Genomic DNA, 22,114 nt, shown 5'->3' on the forward strand with positions numbered 1-22,114 from the left:
CACAACAGATAGAAGCTGGTATCCCCTGATTCTGGCAAACGTAGTGGTTATGTGCAGTATTTTCTTAAACGCTAAGTTTTCACTGGTTTTCAAATTTATTTTGCAATTATTTTTTTTTTTACACTGAGTTGTGTCTTGCATCTTGGTTTTCTGTTCTTGGTGATAAAGTATGGTTACATGGCTTTTTTGCTTATTTTATCTCTTAATTTTGGCTCCATCACTTGGTCTTTCTAACTCCTGCTCTGGCCATTTTAATTATGGCAGTACAACATTGACCTTAAGAGATTAAACAGAAGATGAATGAAGGCCACTTACACCTAGAAATGGCAGTGAAATGGTAGACAGAAACAAGATCACTTAATTAAATTTAAATGGTAGCATTGTGAAGCATTTGAAATGGCATAATTGTAAATAGGAACATTAACATGAATGAAGTCCATTTTGTCCATTTACAGCAACTCGTTTAGTTACAATGGCTTAAAAATAATTGTGTACGTCTAACACTCACCTATGAGTTTTCTTAACAGTGTAGGGTGTCGGATACAGCAACATGACTATGGTTTTGCTTAGCTAAAATAAAATGTATGTACTAAATGCCATTCTTGTTACGTTGATTGGGCCACATGTGAAGTACTGCATATTACTTCTGTCTGAAAGTTAAAAACTGCTGCTTTTTGGCAGGTTCTTTCCCTTTAGAGACATTCTTTTCTTCGTGCTGGTTTTTCTTCAGCTGCACAGGGGAAGTGTATTTGAGAGTGGATAAAAGGGACTTGTGTTTGACAAGCAATACAAGCAGTGATAAAAGCCAGCAGGGCAGTAAGTAAATTATAAAAAAGTAAAGAAGTAAGCATTTTTCAATATATATAGAGAGAAAGAATTAAGTGTAAAAAAATTACAACTTTGCTCTACAAACTGAGTCTCGTACTGTGTGTTGAGATTCTGGTACACAGGTGGGAGTCCTCTTGATAACATTCATTTTCACTGACCTGCTCGAAGAGACCAGTGAGTGCATATAAACCCGTAATATGCTTTTATAAAAAATTATTGCACAAAAGGGAAATTTCTTAACATTGGAAATTAGCGATTGTTGTCCCATTATATACAATCAGTGATGGGCATATTCTGTCATAATCTGCCTTTTTTTAAATTATTCATTATAGATTCTTGGTCACTAAATACATTTTAAACACATTTTGTGAGGGTTTTGGAGGATAAAGAATCAAATAGTATCATTTATTTTTTGTTTCAGGGAATTTTTACTTGTGTTAAAATTTATTTATGTTCAACCACACTGCCATTTTAAGATGCAAGGCAGGACGAGCAGAAATGTATAACTTTTGACATCATTACTACAATGGTATAAATTTAAGAATCATGCAGTTCCTGATTGTCCTAGTTTGTAGATACAATTCCAAAGACCTTAGCATTATTTTTTCTGCATTATACTCTATATGTCCCTTTGGTACAATTTTTGACCTTGTCCCTCAGCTTACATTTTGGCTCAGTTTACATTTGTATCCTTTCTTTTGTCTTGTTCGCAATGACCCCTAACTACAAGTTTTGGTTTCATGTCCTGAGTTCATTTTCATAATTCTTATTCTCACTGCTTTAACCTTGGCCAGTCTGTACTTGCTCATCCCATCTGCTGATTCAATTCTTACTTTAGACATCTGCCTTTTTAATGCATACAGTTCAGTATCATGGGTCAATTAGTGGAAACAATTATTAAGAAGCAGATTGAGCATTGTACAACATATACAGGTGTATTAGTCAATAATCAACATGGATTTAGAGGAGGAGATTATGTTTCACTAATATAATATAAAAAGCATATAACCAGTGAGGTATATCTAAATGACTTATAGAAATGCATTTAAAGACAATTTTAGAACTAAAGAAAAGTGAAAAAGATATAGAAACCAGTGACTAAAACAAAATAATATTCATCTTGATTTTAAGAAATACTTGTAATGTAATGTAGTACATGCAAGGTTCATGATCAAATTAAAACAAAGGGGAGCTCAAGGTTCAGTTTGTAGATGGGTGCAAAATTGGCTTAAACACAGGAAATCAAATAGTTGTGAGTACAAAGGATCCAGAATCAGATGATGTTACAAGTGGTGATCTTTGGAGATCTGTAATGGATTCTCTTTTAAAGTTATAAATGATCTTAATAGAAATATAAGTAACAAGCAGGTTAAATTTACAGAATTTACTAAACTAGGTGGAATGGCAGAGTCCAGAATCAGCTGAATCACACAGAACGATCTTGACTGAATTGTCATATACAAATTTGAGACATGAAATTTATTGCATGTTAAGTATAAGGTATTATATATACGAATATATCTACATCCCTACTGTGTACAAAAGCGATTAAGACAGCTAATACAGTGTATTAGTCTAATGTGTGTATTTAAAGGAGGTTATGCTTAAGCTATATACCTTATTAGTAAGGCCTCATCTTGAATATTGTGTGCCGTACTGGCATCTATATTATGAAAGACAGCAGACTAGAGAAAGTTCAGAGAAGGTCGAGTAGGCTAATTTCAGGACTACTAAGAATGAGCTATAAAAGAAGATGTAGGAGTTCAGGCCTTTTAGTTTAAACAAATAGAGATTAAAAGATTAGATAACTGAGGTGTTTAAAATTCCAAAGGGAATTAGTATAGTGGATCCCAGTAGTTCCTTTAAAACACTGTTGGGCAACTGGTGCGCCGCGGCACACTGGTGTGCCGTGGAATTTTCTAGGGGCGCTGCGAAAACTTTTGTAAAATATTTAAAATTGCTAGTGTTTTTGAACTTTTGGTTGATTAAAAAGATAATGTTTTAAAAAAATATTTTATGTTGGAAAAACAGATAACGGTTAATCAGATTGTTGAATAAACAAATGTATTTATTTTGAATGCAAGTTAAAATTTTCGCTGTTCACCATTCATCATAATATCAACACCAGTGGTGTCAAAAACACATCTCGTGAGACTTACTGTATGGATAGAAGAAGGCGGAGCAAATATAGAATGAGAAAATATGAACGCTACTGTTTTTATTGGCGATTGTCCATAGATTGTGTCATCACGAATTTATTTATGGGCTTCCTTCAGGTGCGCTGCGAAAGAAAATTTTTGGACTTAGTGCGCCGCAACTTGAAAAAGGTTGCCTTTCACTGCTTTAAAATGAGGTTTAAACAAGAACACAGAGATACTGTACAAATAAAAATGTATGAAGTTAAGATTTCACACAAAAACTTTTTCTTAATAGAGAGAGAAAAAAATAACCAAATAGTGCTATTGATGGTAGTACTTAGGGGACCTTCAAAACATGAGTGGATATTATTATGGAAAAAGCAGGTGAATAGAAATGTTGAGCTTTGTTGGACTGAATAGCCTGTTCTTTTCAAAATTGTTTTAATGTTCTTCTAATGTTTTAATGTTCTATTCACTGAAATTCTTTAAAGAATTTACTGTTGCAACTGGTGTTCTCCAAGGTGATACATTTGCGCTTTTCCTCTTCATCAAATGTGCTGAAGCCCAACACATACAAAATTTGGTACATCTGTATTTGTCACCAACCCAAGGTAATCAAGTCTATATCCAGCTACATCAAGCTCTACCTTAGACTTTTCTGAAAATATTGCGTTTCTTAACGGCAGCATCAGAACAGCAACTTACAACAACAGCTAAATAACAAAAGAAGTAGTTTTTGAAGTCAGCATCAAAAAGATAGAAGCATACATCAATCAACAGTCAAGCTCCAACACTGAACTCAAAGGACAACAGATATAGAGGGTTTATAGCTCTGATACTTAAAATTAGCATTGAGCAAACAGACATCAAAATATGGAAAGGCCAAACCAGGACTGCCTTCTGGCAAATGAAAAATGTATTCTGTTCTCAAATCATCTCAATCAACATCAAGAAATGCATCTTCCAAGCAACATACCTATTCATACTTCCAAGAGTTGGATCATCACTGAAAAATATTACAAAAAGCCTGAACAGTTTCATCACTAACTGTTACAGAATCATGCTCAACATCAGACGCTTGGATAAAGTAACGAACAACTCCCTACATGAAAAGATGCAAGTTGAACCATTGGTTCAAATTATGCATCACAGGCAACTCAGATTTGTTAGACACCACCAACAACCAAAACATACTCATTAGATTTGCAGAATACAGAGCAGAGGAAGACTACGTTTGTCATACAACAACCACATCAGCAAACTAGTAAATAGTAATGTGCCACCAATGGTCAGCAAGATAGGGGAAGAGATTGACAAGAGCAAAAATGGAGAAAGACTGTGACCATATGCAAACTCATTGTATTTGCATTTGTGTGATGATGATGATGTTAACTGAAAGGAATGTTACAGAACACTTTTAGTGTAGATTACACTAATATTAATGTCTGAGATTTGATTCTTTTCTAAAATACCTCTTCTTTTAACTGCAATATGAACACAAGTTACACACCGTCACGGCCAAAAGTGTAAAAATATAATGCTCTAAAAAAACGTATGTAATTAAAAAAACATAAATGTTATGAATATAAATCCTTATATTTCTATACATAAACAATCATAAAAAGTATTTAGTAAAATGGAAGTACCTCTATGTTTAAATATAAGCAGTTTTTGCTATTATTAATTCATATTAACTTAATTAACTATTAACTTATTAACACTGCCCAGGAAGTTCTCGTTAACACCTGGGGTGACCAACATGCTTCAGAGAACTGCTTAGCCTGTCCAGTGCCAGGATAAAAGAGAAGGGTTTTCCGGTCTGTAACGGTTGTCACATATTGTTTTTTTTTGTGTGCTTTTAACTGTTTCTGCCGCTTGCCCTTTAGAGTTGATGTCCAATGCAATTAATGTCTGTGGGATATCCCTTTAAGGGGAGTAGGGGTCCAAACAATGCCTGGGGGTCCTTGCCAAAATGAACTGGGGTGTGACGTAAGAGGAAGAACCCTCTTTAAAAGGCGAGGAGGCACGTATTGAGAAAGAGTTGAGGAGGGAGTTCGAGGGAGTAAAAGGAAGAGGAGAGGAGTGTTAAGAAAGTCGATTTAAGGAAGGACCTGGGAAAGTGACTTGGTAAAGAAGTTAATGGTAAAAGCTCGTTAGGCTCCATTGTAATACCGGTTGAACTCAACGAAAAGGAGCTCTTGCTAATCGGTAAGGATCTTGGAGTTCACGGCTTCACCTTACATTTGTGCTGCGGGCGGCGGCCATCAAAGGACGCTAATGCCGAGACAACCGGGTGCGACGGATTTCAGCTTGTGACAAGGAATCGTTCGCCAGGCCGGTGAGATTGCTTCTTATTATCTATTAATACATGTGTACGAGTCAGCGAAGTTTAACTGACTGGATTGCTGGATTTGTCACTTCCCAGGCCGGGTGGATTAAGACTTTATCAACGATAATATAAAAGGGACTGGGGATCACGGGTGGATTGTGTGAGCGGGTGTCTAATTTATATTTGTATATATGTGTATATATGTGTATTTAGTCGGTTATGTTCTGTGAATTCATTGGGGGTATTGATAAGTAGGTTATATTTCTGTTTCTCTTCCTGGGTTTTTCTTTTTCTTCGTTTTCTTGCTTTCTTTCTTGATTTCTTTTTGTATATTATAGAAGGGTAAAAGGGGGACCTATTAATTAATATTTATTTGACTTATAAATATTCTTTTGTTTTTTAAATACTTGTTGGGGTGATTATTTTTCTTTTTTTGTATAAATTCATAAAAACAACTCCATCTGGGGACATCAAATAGGTGCTAAGGTTCTGTCGAGTTCCATATATAATATAATTATTTTTCCTAAGAACAGGAGTTTTTTGGGTGTGGCGGGCTCCTTATCCATAGTAAGAGGAACGCGCTACATAAGTGGTGGCCCGTACGGGGACTGATTTGAACCGGGGTTAATTTATTTGGTTTCCTTTTTTTGTTGTGGATCTATATACTTGGTTAGTTACCCTAATATGGCTAGTGAGGCTTTAGAGCAGGGGCTCGATGGTGATGGAGGTCTGCAGGCCGAAGAATCCATGATCTTGGGCCCACACATCACTGTCAGGGCTGGTGAAAGGGTCAGAGAAGTCACAGGCATGTTGCAACGGTTGTATGTGGATGATACCCTGGGAACCAACAGATCAGACACCAGTCTTCCATCTCCTATAACAGAACTATTCGATAGGGTCCAGAGAATAGAAGGAAGGTTGGACCAGATGGTGGACACTCTGATGGCATGAGAAGAATCTCTTACAGAATATATGGATGCCACTTTTTCTCATCTTGAAGAAGCTATGAACTCCCAGGCGGAGGATATTCTTAAAGAAACTGTGGCCTGTTTTGAACGAAGAGATAAGAAGTGGCAGTCAGAGTTGCTTGCAGGAAGTGGTTCGTCAGAGTACTCAAGGAGGGTGGCGTCCATTTAGCCATTCAACTCCATCGGGACGGACCATATTGAGACCAGCAGTGTTGCCTGCCCCATCAGCAGCATTGCGCATGGACTTTCCCAAGATTGGGGAAGCTTATACCACCGATGACGTTTTACGATTTGTGGAGCAGGGGGATGCCTTTTTGGAGGTGCACTCTCTGACCTCCAGTGAACTTATGGGAGTTTTGAATGCCTCTCTACATGGAGCAGTCGGTTGTTGGTGGCAGGCCGCTAAACGGACTATTGAGGATTGGGCTTCATTTAAGACAGCCTTTTTGGATGCCTTTCTCCCCTCCGATTACTATGAAGAATTAGAACGGAGATTACAGGAAATGGAGCAGCAACCAGGGCAGGCCATTCGGGACTTTGCGTACGAGTTTCAGGCTTTATGTCTTAAATGGAAACCAGACATAACCGACGAAGAAATCTTGCGTCGCTTATTGGGAGCATGCAACTCAAGACTGGCTGGGACACTCAGGGGCATGGTGAGAATGGTGGATGACCTCGTCAAACTGGGATCAATGGTGGAACGAGACTGGGCGGCTAAAAGAGGGTTTAGGCCATCGAAAACAAAACAGGGTGAACCAACCAACACAGGTAATAAATACCAGAAGAAAGAACCAATAGAAGGTCAGCTAGCAACTGTGTTTGGACACCCTTCCCTTCTGGTAGTTCCAGTTCAGCTGAGAGGCTTATGGGGAGAAGCCATAGTGGATACAGGGAGCACGTTTACACTCATGCGCCTCAGTATGTGGCAAAAGATTAAGACCTCGGAGGATGAACTGACAGAGTCCACTTCGGTCAAATTTATACTGGCGGATGGCAGAAGAGGGGTCGCTCTGGGAAAGGTTCAGATCAAATACCAACTACAGCAGATGATATGGAAGACTGACACTTTCATATTGGATGATGCCCATCTGGCCATGCCCTTACTTCTAGGGTTGGATTCCATTATGGCTGCACAGATGACCATTTGCCCTTCTCGAGGAGAGTATACCTTGCCTGGGGGTGGGGTGTTCCAGTTTGGAAGAAAAGGATCGGAAGAGCTTGGCCAACCCATCTCCCAGTTTTATTTAGCGGTGGCAGAAGTCCTGGACAAGGCCATGGACTCACATATAATTAACCAACCGGAAGAGGTATGTCCATTGTTAGGCAGATGGCCATCAGTATGGACAGACCAATTGGGGACTACTCAGATTGTCTCCCATAATATTTATACAACGGACGAGTTGCCCATCAACCATCGGGTTTATAGAGTCTCTCCCCAAAAACTTCAAATTATTAGGGAAGAGCTTGCTAAGATGCTGCAGGCTGGCATAATTGAGCCATCATCTTCTCCATGGGCTTCGCCAGTGGTGTTGGTTCGGAAAGGGGATGGATCACATTGGTTCTGTGTGGACTACCGAGCCCTAAACACTAAAACCCGAGTGGATGCTTATCCTATGCCCCTAGTCCATGACATTCTGGAATCTCTCCATTGGGCAACAGTATTTTCCACCTCGGATCTACGCTCCGGGTATTGGCAAGTACGGATGGGTGAAGACAGCTTGCAGAAGACGGCGGTGATAACTCCTGATGGCTTGTACCAATTTTGGGTTATGCCCTTTGGGTTGGTCAATGCCGGGGCTACATTCTAGAGGTTAATGGAACAAGTTCTGAAGGGGTTACTCCGAAAAATTTGTTTGTATATATAGACGACATCATTGTGTTTTCACCAACAAAAGAGCAACATCTGCAGGATTTAGAGGCAGTGTTCCGTCGTCTCCATCAAGCCAACCTGACCTTGCACTTAAAGAAATGCCATCTGATGCAATCCCAATTGATCGTCCTGGGCCATGTGGTTTCGGCAAAAGGGGTGGAAGTGGATCCCGAAAAAACCACCGCTATATGGGACTATCCAACTCCTACCAACGTAAAAAGCCTACAACGATTTTTGGGAATGGTAGGTTGGTACCACAAATTTATACCAAACATGGCAGACATGGCAGCACCTTTACATCAACTCACCAAGAAGGGAACTCCGTGGCAATGGTCGCCTGAATGCCAGGAGGCCGTAACCCGGCTGAAGAACACTTTGCAGGAGCCGCCCATCTTGGCACAGCCGAATCCACAACTCCAGTTTCACGTGAATACGGACGCAAGTAATGTGGGACTGGGTGCGGTTCTTACTCAGTGTGACAGCAGTGGGGAGCATGTCATCACTTATGACTCAAGGAAATTAAGAGGACCTGAGCTTAACTATTCAGCCAGTGAAAAGGAGTGTTTGGGCTGTGGAAAAGTGGCGGCACTATTTGGAGGGAACAATGTTCAACATCTATACAGATCATAATGCCTTGACCTGGGCTTTTAAGTGCTCAAAAACTTCTTCGAGGCTTACGAGATGGGTTCTTCGACTGCAAGAATTCAAGTTTCAGGTTTTCTACTGGAAGGGACATCACAATATAGTACCAGATGCATTGTCCCGGATCCATGAAGATTCCCAAGAGGCACTGGTGGCTGTGGTCAAACCCTCTGTATCTGAACTGCCCCTGGACTTACAGGTTATCGCTCGAGCTCAGACAACTTGTTCTGTTTGTCAGGGGTGCACGGAAGGGTCAGGGGGTAGACCTGGGAATATTAAGTATGAGGAACTCCAAGGGGTGCTATATCGAGTCATCCCGTCAAAATATGCAGGCCACAAATATCAGCTAGTGGTTCCCCAAGAGCTAATTCCAGATTTCCTCCAGTACTTCCATGATAGTCCTTTTGGGGGACACCTGGGGAAGACCAAGACCCTGTTGAGAATCCTGGAGGTAGCCTGGTGGCCCACCATCCGTAAGGATGTCTGGCTTCATGTTAAAAGCTGTCACATCTGCCAACAGTACAAGATTTCCCCACGAAAACCAGCAGGATTATGTCAATCTACCGTGGTAAATGAACCAGGAGAAATGATAGGGGTAGATTTAATGGGACCGTTCCCGAGGTCCAAAAATAAAAAGACTACACTATTAGTAATAGTAGATTACTACTCTAAATGGGTGGAACTGTTTGCCTTGCCCAATGCAAAGGCAGGGAAGATCTGCTCCATTTTAAGGGGAGACATCTTCACTCGTTGGGGAGTTCCAAAATATATGGTATCTGACAGAGGACCACAGTTTACGGGTGAGATGATGGAAAATCTTTGTGCCAAATGGGGAGTGGTGAAGAAGCTTACAACAGCTTATCATCCCCAAACGAACATGACTGAACGGGTAAATAAAACCCTTAAAACCATGATTGCATCTTATGTGGGGAAGCACCATCAAGACTGGGATCGTTGGCTGCCGGAGCTTCGATTTTCTCTAAATACTGCAGTACACGAAGTAACCGGAGAGACCCCTGCTCTGTTGGCTGTTGGTAGGCAGATCAAGGGACCCCTTGAGCGTCTCATTAAAGCCCCACATCCTAATTCAACGTCTTATCTTATGATACACCAGCTAACCACCTTAAAGAAGCAAGTGGAGAGTCGTGTGGCAAAGGCCAAAGCCAGACAAGCCAGGTCTTACAATAAACGTAGGAAAGAGGCCCACTACACAGTAGGGGATCTGGTCTGGATTAGGTCACACCCACAATCTTCTAAGATAGATCAGTTTGCTTCCAAGCTTGCGCCAAAATATATTGGTCCAGCTAAAATACTAAAAATTTTAGGACCTAATAATTACAGGGTTCAGTTTGGTACGGGAACAGAGTCTAAAAGTGACACTATGCATATAGTGAACCTAAAGCCCTACTTTGGTCCCTCTCCGGGGGGGGGGATGGATTATGTAACGGTTGTCACATATTGTTTTTTTTTTGTGTGCTTTTAACTGTTTCTGCAGCTTGCCCTTTAGAGTTGATGTCCAATGCAATTAATGTCTGTGGGATATCCCTTTAAGGGGAGTAGGGGTCCAAACAATGCCTGGGGGTCCTTGCCAAAATGAACTGGGGTGTGACGTAAGAGGAAGAACCCTCTTTAAAAGGCGAGGAGGCACGTATTGAAAAAGAGTTGAGGAGGGAGTTCGAGGGAGTAAAAGGAAGAGGAGAGGAGCGTTAAGAAAGTCGATTTAAGGAAGGACCTGGGAAAGTGACTTGGTAAAGAAGTTAATGGTAAAAGCTCATTAGGCTGCATTGTAATACCGGTTGGACTCCATGAAAAAGAGCTCTTGCTAATCGGTAAGGATCTTGGAGTTCACGGCTTCACCTTACATTTGTGCTGCGGGCGGCGGCCATTAAAGGACGCTAACGCCGATTTCAGCTTGTGACAAGGAATCGTTTGCCAGGCCGGTGAGATTGCTTCTTATTACCTATTAATACATGTGTACGAGTCAGCGAAGTTTAAGTGACTGGATTGCTGGATTTGTCACAGACTTCCCAGGCCGGGTGGATTAAGACTTTATCAACGATAATATAAAAGGGACTGGGGATCACAGGTGGATTGTGTGAGCGGGTGTCTAATTTATATTTGTTTATATGTGTATATATGTGTATTTAGTCGGTTATGTTCTGTGAATTCATTGGGGGTATTGATAAGTAGGTTATATTTCTGTTTCTCTTCCTGGGTTTTTCTTTTTCTGCGTTTTCTTGCTTTCTTTCTTGATTTCTTTTTGTATATTATAGAAGGGTAAAAGGGGGACCTATTAATTAATATTTATTTGACTTTTAAATATTCTTTTGTTTTTTAAATACTTGTTGGGGTGATTATTTTTCTTTTTTTGTATAAATTCATAAAAACAACTCCATCTGGGGACATCAAATAGTTGCTAAGGCTCTGTCGAGTTCCATACATAATATAATTATTTTTCCGAAGAATAGGAGTTTTTTGGGTGTGGCGGGCTCCTTATCCATAGTAAGAGGAACGCGCTACAGGTCAATCAAATCTGCATCAGTGTAAAACTGAATCGCCAGGCCCAGTTAGACAATAAGAACATTCAAAACTTGTAGTGACTCCAAAAAGCACGAAAGAAAAGATGAAAACCTACTCAAAAAGCTGCCAATAGATCCAGTCTCATGGATCCATGACAGGTCAGGGGGAAAAAATAGGACCTCTGGTTTTGAAACTGTTGATGCTGGACAAAGAAAAGCCAATCAAACCAATTTGCTGTCATATCTAGCTACAACATTCGGACAATGAAAGCCTCAATTAAGTTGCACCAAATTACATTGGGGTGCACTCATAACAATATTGAACTAATATGCATTCAGGAACAAACAATACATACTACAAGAACGACAATGTTAATTTATATATGCTACAGCAACAAACAAAGGCAATAAAGGAGTCGGCATTCTACTGAAGAAGGAACATGAAGTTAGAATCAGCTCAACACAAATCGTGTCCAACAGAACCATACTGATCCACCTCAAAGAAAATTCAGTAACAACAATATTGATTTACGCTACAACTGAAGTAGCTGATGACAGTGAGAATAACATTTTTCACCAAGATCTAAACGACACCATAACAAAAGTTCCAGCACACAATGTACTTATAATAGCGGGAAACATCAGGACAAAAATTTAGAAAAGACAGTCACTCAACCAATTCATCTGTAGTAGGACAATTCACTTTCCATGATGACACCAACAACAACATAAATAGGCTAAAAGAACTATGTGAATCCTATAACATTACCACAAATCAAAGCAAATTTCCACATCTGAGAACTTGGCTCTGGACATGGAAGCACCCAACTGGCACAGTGCAACAACTAAGATCATATATTAATTTAAGCGAAAATGGGTAAAGTTGGTAAGGAATATCAGGGTTTACAATACAGTATATGTGGAATCAAATCACAGAATAGTAAGTGCCAACATCAAACTAAGTCTCAGGTCCAATCGTGCACAAAAGAATCTCAGAAACAAATACGCATGGGACAAACAGCACAACGAGTCTCCTAAACGACATAAGGCACCGACAGTCGGAGATCCTCAAGGCAGACTTCACTGCATTAATTAAAGACACAAAGGAGAGGACCCCATCGGCAAAGATATTCATCTCGGGTCCACTCCCTCTCGTCAGACGATCAAACGAGTATTACAGTCGTCTGCTTGGTTTAAACAACTGGCTGCAGGGCTTCTGCAAGAATCAAGACATCGGGTTCATTAACAACTGGGACCTCTTTTGGGAAAGACCGCGTTTCTTCAAGCGAGATGGCCTGCATCCGAACAGCTTCGGCGCCCGGGTCCTCTCCGAAAACATATCGAAGGTAATTCGTTTATCTTGACTATCTATCTCTGCTTTTAACCCCTTCCGAAATGCCACTCCTGTGTTTGGTCATGATAATTGTTTAAAAAAATCTTCCATAAAAGTGCGCAACATAAATACTGTAATAACCAATCTTAATGCACATAGAAAATCTAGGCAATACGCCATAAACGCCAATAATTTAATTAAAGTTACTACTTTAGATGAACAATGTATTAAAACTGTAAAAACAGATCATAGATTAAACAAAAAATACACACAGAGCGGCGCTAATAAAAATAACTTAATTCCTGTTCCCTATATCAATAACGCACATAGTATTAATCTCTGCTCCTCCGAAACATTTAATATGGCACTATTAAATATTAGAGCTTTCACTAACAAGACGTTTTTTATCAACGACATTATTAGTGAAAAAAAAATAGATTTTATTGCACTAAGTGAAACGTGGCTTAGCTCAGATGGCGCAGCTGTTTTAATCGAATCTGCGCCTCCGGATTACAGTTTTACTCGTGCTGATCGCCAAGGAAAGAGAGGTGGAGGGCTAGCAAACATTTACTCTAGCAGGTTAAAATGTAAAAATATCAGTTTTGGTAAGTTCAAGTCTTTTGAGTATCTCGCCATTGTTATTCAGGGAGATTCTCACGTTCTAGTATTATCCGTGTATAGACCTCCTAAATTCAACACGTCTTTCGTTGAGGAATTCTCTGACTTGATGTCAATCTTAATTACGAACTATGACGCACTCTTAATAGTCGGCGACTTTAATTTTCATGTAGATAATCAATGTGACCAAAAAGTAAAAGAATTTATGAACCTCCTGGACTCTTTTGATTTGAGACAGCTCGTTAATCAGCCTACACATAAAGCAGGTCATACGTTAGACTTAGTAATTACTAAAGGACTAAAAGTTGATATAAAGCAGGTCATTGATACGGGTCTTTCAGACCATTTTCTTCTACTTTTTAATATAGAAATAATGATAGAAAACACTCATGAGAAGCATATTGTTAAAAAACGCTTCTTTGACTCATCAGCAACTTTAAAACTTACAAACATTCTAACCAATCAGTCCGTTTATAGTGCCAACTATAATAGCGAGGAGAATGTAAATAGTAAGGTGGAAAGATTTAATACTAAAGTGAGGGCTGCTGTTGACATAGTTGCACCTGAAAAGACAGTTAAAAAATCTTCTAGCATTGTTATACCTTGGAAGACCCAAAGAGTGTCTGATTTAAAGAGAACATGCCGTAGAGCTGAGCGTAAATGGAGGAAGACTAAACTAACTATTGACTATGAGATATTAAAAGTTAAAATAACAGAATACAATAACACAGTCCGTCTTGAGAGGCGCTGCTATTTCTCTAAGATTATAAATAACAATGCTAGTAATCCCAGAGTCTTATTTTCGACAATTGATCATCTGTTAAACCCAGGTAACTCAAAGGAATGCCTCCTAAGTACTTCCAGTAAAACCTGTGAGGCTATCGCTGTATTTTTCAATCAAAAAATTAATGATATTAGAAATAACATAGTATATCTCCCCAACACTAAGGATCCTCCTAAACCCCAGTACCCCATAATAAACAAATTAAAGTCTTTCACTAGGATAGATTTACCTGATTTACATAAAATAATTTCTCAAATGAAACCATCCACCTGTGCCCTTGACCCAATACCAACAAATTTTTTCAAAGAAGTATCGGGTGTGCTTATTGATAATGTTCTTGACATAGTAAATTCGTCATTAGATACGGGGGTCTTCCCAGACTGTCTTAAGACTGCGGTAGTTAAACCCCTACTTAAGAAAAATAATCTCGACCCCTCTGCTCTTGAAAATTATAGACCCAACTCTAACCTGCCTTTCTTAAGTAAAATTCTAGAGAAGGCAGTCATTATGCAGTTAAATGAGCACCTCAATAAACATGCTATTCTTGATAAATTTCAGTCAGGTTTTAGAACAAATCACAGCACAGAAACTGCACTCGTTAAAGTAGTAAATGACTTGCGGGTAAATGCAGACAGAGGCCATTTATCTGTTCTCATCCTCTTAGATTTGAGTGCCGCATTTGACACTATTGATCATAATATTCTTAAGAATCGCCTTAGTCAATGGGTGGGCCTCTCTGGCAGTGTCTTAAACTGGTTTGAATCCTACCTGGCAGGGAGAAAATTCTTTGTTAGTTGTGGTAATTATAACTCAAAGACACATGATATTCTATATGGTGTTCCACAAGGCTCTATCCTGGGTCCGCTGCTCTTCTCAATCTACATGCTTCCATTAGGTCAGATTATCTCGGGACATAACGTGAGCTACCACAGCTATGCTGATGACACACAGCTGTATTTATCAATAGCACCTGATGACCCCAAATCTCTTGATTCGCTAACACAATGTCTAACCTGTATCTCAGAATGGATGAATAGTAACTTTCTCAAATTAAATAAAGAAAAAACCGAAATCTTAGTGATTGGCAATAATGGATACAATGAGGCTATTAGAAATAAACTGGATGCATTAGGATTAAAAGTCAAATCGGAGGTAAAAAGCTTAGGGGTAACCGTTGACTGTAATCTGAATTTTAAATTGCATATTAATAAAATCACTAGGACAGCATTTTTTCACCTAAGGAACATAGCAAAAGTTAGACCTCTTATATCATCGAAAGATGCAGAGAAATTAGTTCATGCGTTTGTCTTTAGTCGGCTAGATTACTGTAATGCAATCCTCTCAGGACTACCCAAAAAAGACATCAATCGTTTGCAGTTAGTGCAGAATGCAGCTGCTAGAATCCTTACCAGGAAAAGAAAATCCGAACACATTTCTCCAGTTTTGATGTCACTACACTGGTTACCTGTGTCATTCAGAATTGACTTTAAAATTCCGCTTATGGTTTATAAAGCTTTAAATAATCTCGCCCCGTCTTATATATCGGAATGTCTGACACCTTATATTCCAAATCGCAACCTCAGATCCTCAACTGAGTGTCCAAGAGCAAAACTTAAAAGAAGTGGTGAGGCGGCCTTCTGCTGTTATGCACCTAAAATCTGGAATAGCCTGCCAGTAGGAATTCGCCAGGCTAATACAGTGGAGCACTTTAAAAAACTACTGAAAACACATTACTTTAACATGGCCTTCTCATAACTTCACTGTAATTTAATCCTGACACTCTGTATATCCAATTCATTATAATAACTATTCATTCAAAATTTGTACTAACCCCTACTCTCTCTTCTGTTTCCTTTTCCGGTGTCCTATTGGTGGTGGCTTGTGCCACCACCATCTACCCAAAGCACCATGATGTTCCAACAATGATGGATGGATTAAAAGCCAGAAGTCTGTATAACCATCAGCATCAAGTGACTCCGTGAGAACCCTAACTACAAAGAGGACTATTTCATTTATGTTAGGTAGAATGCCCAAAGGGGACTGGGCGGTCTCGTGGCCTGGAACCCCTACAGATTTTATTTTTTTCTCCAGCCTTCTGGAGTTTTTTTTTGTTTTTTCTGTCCACCCTGGCCATCGGACCTTACTCCTTTTTATGTTAACTAAGGTTGTCTTATTTTAATTTCTTATTTGTCTTTTATTCTTCTTTTCTTCATTATGTAAAGCACTTTGAGCTACTTTTTGTATGAAAATGTGCTATATAAATAAATGTTGTTGTTGTTGTTGTTGTTGTTGTTGTAAACCAAATAAGTCCAGGACAAGTATAATGAAAGAGTGCTAGGAGCAAGATGTGCAACGCAGATACAACAACTTTGAAAAAGCATTATAGGACACAGCAGGAGAGTTAATTGGTAAAAATAAAAAACAACACAAGAAGCACTGGGTCACAGAAAGAACTCAAAAGCTACTCAACGAAAAGAACAAAGCCAAGACAAGATATGAAAAGGCTACACAGAGATATTAAAGATCCAACTACAAAAACTTAACAGACAACACAACAAAATGTACTCTGAAGATGAACAAAAATATCTAGAAGAAAAAGACGGAATACCTATACAATGCAGCTAGCACCAACAGGTTACGAATTACATGGGAAATCATCAAAGAACTCAGAGGAACCAGTTCTACAAACCAAGCCACCAAGGTTGTTATTATTTTTTTAAATTTTATTGATTTTATTAAAATCAAATAACATTCCATACACATTACTCAAGTTTTACAAAAAAAAGGTTCAAAACAAATCAACCCCCACCCCTAAGAAAGAGATCTAGGCCAGCAGTGTAAAACTTTATGCTAGTAAAAATAAGTAAATAGATAAATTAATAAATGAATAAAGATAAATGGAGTAAAAGAGGGGAGAGAAACTGCTTCCCCTATTTAAACGCTTATTCTTATAAGTTATTGATTAGATCCTGCCAGGTTTTGAAAAAGTTTTGTACAGATCCTCTAATAGCGAATTTGATTTTTTTCCAGTTTCAAATAGTATATAACATCAGTTACCCACTGACTAAGAATAGGTGAGTTAGGATTGTTCCATTTGAGCAAGATAAGTCTACGTGCCAATAGTGTAGTAAAGGCAATTACAGTTTGTTTGTCCTTCTCCACTTTAAGCCCATCTGGTAGTACACCAAACACAGTTGTTAGTGGATTAGGAGGTATTGTGACAGCAAGGCTGTCTGAAAGGCATTTAAAGATTTTGGTTCAGAATGATGTTAATTTGGTGCACGTCCAAAACATGTGGCCCAGTGAGGCTGGAACTTGATTGTAGCGTTTGCAGGTTGGATCTTGCCTTGGAAATATTTTGGACAATTGTTAAACGAAAGAGATGCTCTCGATATATAATTTTGAGTTGAATAATTCTATGCTTTGCGCCTATTCTATGCTCTGAATTCTGTGCATTACTACTTTCCACTACTTTTCTGAAATGTTGAGTGAGAGATCCTTTTCCGACTGTTCTCTTGGATCTTTGAAAGGTAGAGACTGTAAAATAGTTTTATATATTACGGAAATGCTGTCTGAGTCCTCGAGACTGAGCAATATTTTTACTGGTATAGAGGTAGGTGGAAGGAGTGGAAAATCGGGCAGGTTCTGTTTAACAAAGTTTTGAATTTGAAGGTAGTTAAGAAAATGAGTTGCTGGAAAGTTATATTTGGAGTGTAATTATTCGTAGGATGCAAAGACATTGTCTATGTACATATTTCTAAGTGATTTAATCATGAATATGTACTGCAGGATTTTATTTCTATTGCGGACCAAGCCTGTGTTTGTTCATCTATTTGTGTCCATGTCCATGTTTTTATAGTTTGTTTGCTGCCCAGTAATAAAATTGAAAGTTAGGAAGCCATGCCTCCTTCTGCCTTAGGTCTTTGTAGGATCGCCCTTTGAATACGTGGATGTTTTGAATTCCAAATAAATGAGGTTATAGCTGAATCTAATTTCTTAAAAAATTATCTATTGATGTATATTGGAATGTTTTGAAATAAAAGGAGAAGCTTAGGAAGGATATTTATCTTAACAATGTTAATTCTTCCAGCTAAAGTGAGATGAAGGGTTGACCATCTAAGCAAGTCTTGCTTAATTTTTTTCTTACAGATGTAAAATTTTGTTGATAAAGAGGTTTATGTTTACTTGTGATGTTTACCCCTAGGTATTTAAACTGATCTGCGATGATAAAGGGGAAGGTGTCCAATCTAATATTGTATGCTTGAGAATTCACTGGGAAGAGCACACTTTTATTCAAATTAATTCTGAGACCAGAAATCTTTTGAAATTCTGTTAGTGCTTTGAGGACAGCAGGCACAGTATTTTGTGGGTCTGATATATACAGCACCATATCATATGCATACAGAGAAACATTCTGTTCCAGTCCTACTCTGGTAATCCCCTTTATCTCAAAAGCATTTCGACAATGAATTGCCAGTGGCTCAATGGCGATTGCAAAAAGCAGTGGTGACAAGGGGCATCCTTGTCTGGTACCATGTTCTAGTTTAAAGTAGTCTGAATTAATGTTGTTAATACAAACTAAAGCTTCTGGATTGGTATACTGTAGTTTGCTTCATGCACAAATGTTCGGGCCAAACCCAATTTTCTCCAATGTAGTGAAAAGGTAGTTCTATTCAACCATGTCAAATGCTTTTTCTGCATCCAACAATAATAATATCTCTGGGGTGTTTGACTTTGTGGGTGAATATATTACATTAAACAGGCATTGAAGATTGGAAGGTAAGAGTCTGCCTTTATTAAGTTCAGTTTGGTCTTGTGATATTACTGAAGGCAGCACTTTCTCCATCCTTCTAGCTAAGACGTTGGAGAGTATCTTTATATCATTATTCAGAAGTGAAATTGGTCTGTACGATGTACATTTTAATAAGTCCTTGTTTTGTTTAGGAAAGATGGTAATTAATGCTTGGCAAAAAGTTTGAAGTAGAATTTTATTTTCTCTAGCTTCTGTAAATGTTGCTAATAGAAGGGGAGCTAGCTGAGTTAAGAATTTCTTATAAAATTTGGCAGGGTTGCCATCAGTGCCTGCTGCTTTCCCACTCTGCAGTGAGTTTATAGCATCTAGTAATTCTGATAGTGCCAGAGGTTTATTCAGTTCCTCTGCACTAAGAGATATCTATTTGTGGTATCTGTAATGTGTCCAGAAATGCATTAGATTGTATCTTGTCTTCTTTAATCTCAGTAGAATATAAGGATTTATAGTAGTCCCTAAATGTGTGCATTATATTTTTATGGTCAATGATTTTGTCTCCGTTTGTGTTGGTGATTTCTGGAATTGCATTGCGAACTTCTTGCTTATGGATTTGTTGAGCTAAGATCTTATTAGCTTTCTCTCCATGTTCATAATAATGATGTCTTGGTTTAAGTATGAGTTGTTCAACTTCTTTAGTTACTAAGAGGTTGAGCTCTGAATGCAGAGCCTGCCTTTTCCTATGAAGTGCCTCACTTGGACACCTGGCATGTTCTTGATTTATTCTAGTAATTTCGTTGATTAGCTCTGATACCTTCTTGGTTTCCAATTTATTTCTGTGGGAAATATATGAGATAACCTGTCCTCTTAAGTAGGCCTTCAGGATATCCCAGAGTATTCCTGCAGAAACCTCTGAGGATGTATTTGTCTCTAAGAAAAATTGATTTGCTTGGATATACTGTAAATTCTGTACAGTTCTTGTTTGCTAATAAAAGTGGATTAAGACACCATCCGTGAGATGAGTATGTGAGCTTAGTGATTTTAGCTCCAAAATCAAGGGGACATGGTCTGAAATAACAATAGCATCATACTTACAAGATTTAATCATAGATAAGAAGTTGTTATCTACAAAGAAATAATCAACTCTTGACTAGCAATGATGCACTGGTGAGTAGAAGGAATGTGCACTTGAGTTTGGGTTTAGAAATCTCCAGGGGTCTGACAAGTTGTGGTCAGTTACAAACTTTGTAAAGTAGACCCCCGCGAAGTCGTGGTTCAGAGTTCGCGGTCTCAGTCATTCGCAGATTTTTCCTTAGAACCTAGCTAATAATTGTTAGCGGAAACCGCAAATATCCTCTGCAATTTTTATAGCTTTTTTCATGGCAATACTGAACTGTAGAGAGAAAAGGAAGCAACTGTAGAGAAAACCGCGACTTGGGATGATGAAAGTAGCCAATAGAATTTGAAACTGCAACTCCCAGCAGTCCCTGCAGTGCCTCTGATTGGTCTTCTGCTGAGGGTGCTGAGGCTGTTGAGGTCAAAGGATGTCAGTGTGGCTTTTAAAAAGGGGGCCGGTGACCAAAAGCAAAAAAAAAAAGTTTTTGTAATTTGTGTTTCAAGTTCCTATTTGTCTGCCTTCTGTTGGGTTACCTGTACTTATTCATTTTGTCCTGGATCATTTCGAGCATCTGGATTGTCTGCAGTCTGCCTGTGTACATGAGGACTGTAAGTGGATTCATGGCCATCCTGCAAAGAAAGAAGCGCTCCTGAACCCATCTTCACCATTTCAGGAACTACCGGTAGGACTATCTTTACATTCCCATTCAACATGTGGATCTCTGGACTATCTATTTTCATCATTATATTTCATCTGTTGTGATTTTTCATGAACTTTTTTTTTCATGACGTTTGTTTCAAGTGTTTGAATAAAGTTCCTGTCTCTACAATCTCCTGTGTTTCTGTGCAATTCTGTGACCCAAGCGTGACACCCTGAAGCACTGCCCCTAGGATTAAGCTGCTGCACTAGACTAGCCTGGTAAGCGTCAGCATTGACCTCTGTGTGCTTGAGTGCAGCCAGTTTAAGTGCAGTTGGCTTGGTGATTTACATCCATGGCGTCAGTTGCACTTTGTACATGTTGTTCCAGTAGTTTTTTAAATAGTTTTACATTTCATTAGCAGTGTGTATAATGATTAGAGTTGCAGTAATTGTGATGCACTTTGCATGAAAAATGTGTTCCATTAAAACTTCCCTTTTTCTCTGTGAATTGTGACGTTTACTTAAAGTGCAGCAAGAAAAGTATTTGGTGTCCAGGGATGCATTAACCTCCAAGTATGTGGCAGTTTAAGGGTTAAAGCCCCAAGATGATGCTGAAACAAGCTGCACCATCTAAGGCTTCTGGCAATGAAAACACGCTTGCATGAATTACAGTACATATAGCGGTAACATTGGTATTTTACATTCTAGCACTGCAGGAGACATAGCAGTAGTATAAAGGTTTACCTTTACATTCTTTATTTTTAGGTAATGTATTAAGCTGAGTTTGAAATTAAATTTAATTAAGTGTTTTGGGGGCATATATAGGATTTAAACTATGAAAATAGGCATTTTTTTACCCACATCCAAAATTTGCGGTTTTTCACAATTAGCGGGTGCTCTAGGAACGTAACCCCCGTGAATTTGTCATCACCCCTGTGGCAGGAGACCTATCTAGGCCAGGATTTAAAACACAATTAAAGTCCCCAGCCATTATAACTTTGAGTGTGTTCACATTAGGAATGGATGCAAATACATTTTGCATGAATTCCCTGTCATCGACATTGGGTACATAAATATTTATCAAAATCACTTTACAGTTAAATAAATTACCTATGATAATCGCATATCTCCCTTCAGGATCAGATACTACATCTGATACTACAAATGATACTGTTCTGTTTATAAGAATTCCCACACCTCTAGTTTTCTTTGTGTAGCTGGAGTGGAACATTTGGCCAATCCAGTCTTTGTGCAGCCGAAACTGATCCTTGCTTAATAAGTGGGTCTACTGTAAAAATACTATTTTAGCGTTTAGACCTGTTAAGTGAAAGAATGCTTTCTTTCTCTTTAATTTGTGATTCAGGCCTTTAACATTCCATCTCACAAAGTTAACTGTCCAGTCTTGGAAGACATTGCTTCTGAATTTTTGTTGTCATTTTTTAGTCTTAACTGAAAAAAAGACATCTTTGACCTTAATTTCCAATTTTCCCAGGAATTATTGCTATGAAGACTATTGCTACTTTGGCACTTATAAGGATTAAAAGGATAGATTAGAGATAACTTCTCTTTCTCTCCCCCTTAG

Source organism: Erpetoichthys calabaricus, chromosome 3 (genome assembly GCF_900747795.2).
Source record: "Erpetoichthys calabaricus chromosome 3, fErpCal1.3, whole genome shotgun sequence".
In the NCBI taxonomy this organism is placed as follows: Eukaryota; Metazoa; Chordata; class Cladistia; order Polypteriformes; family Polypteridae; genus Erpetoichthys; species Erpetoichthys calabaricus.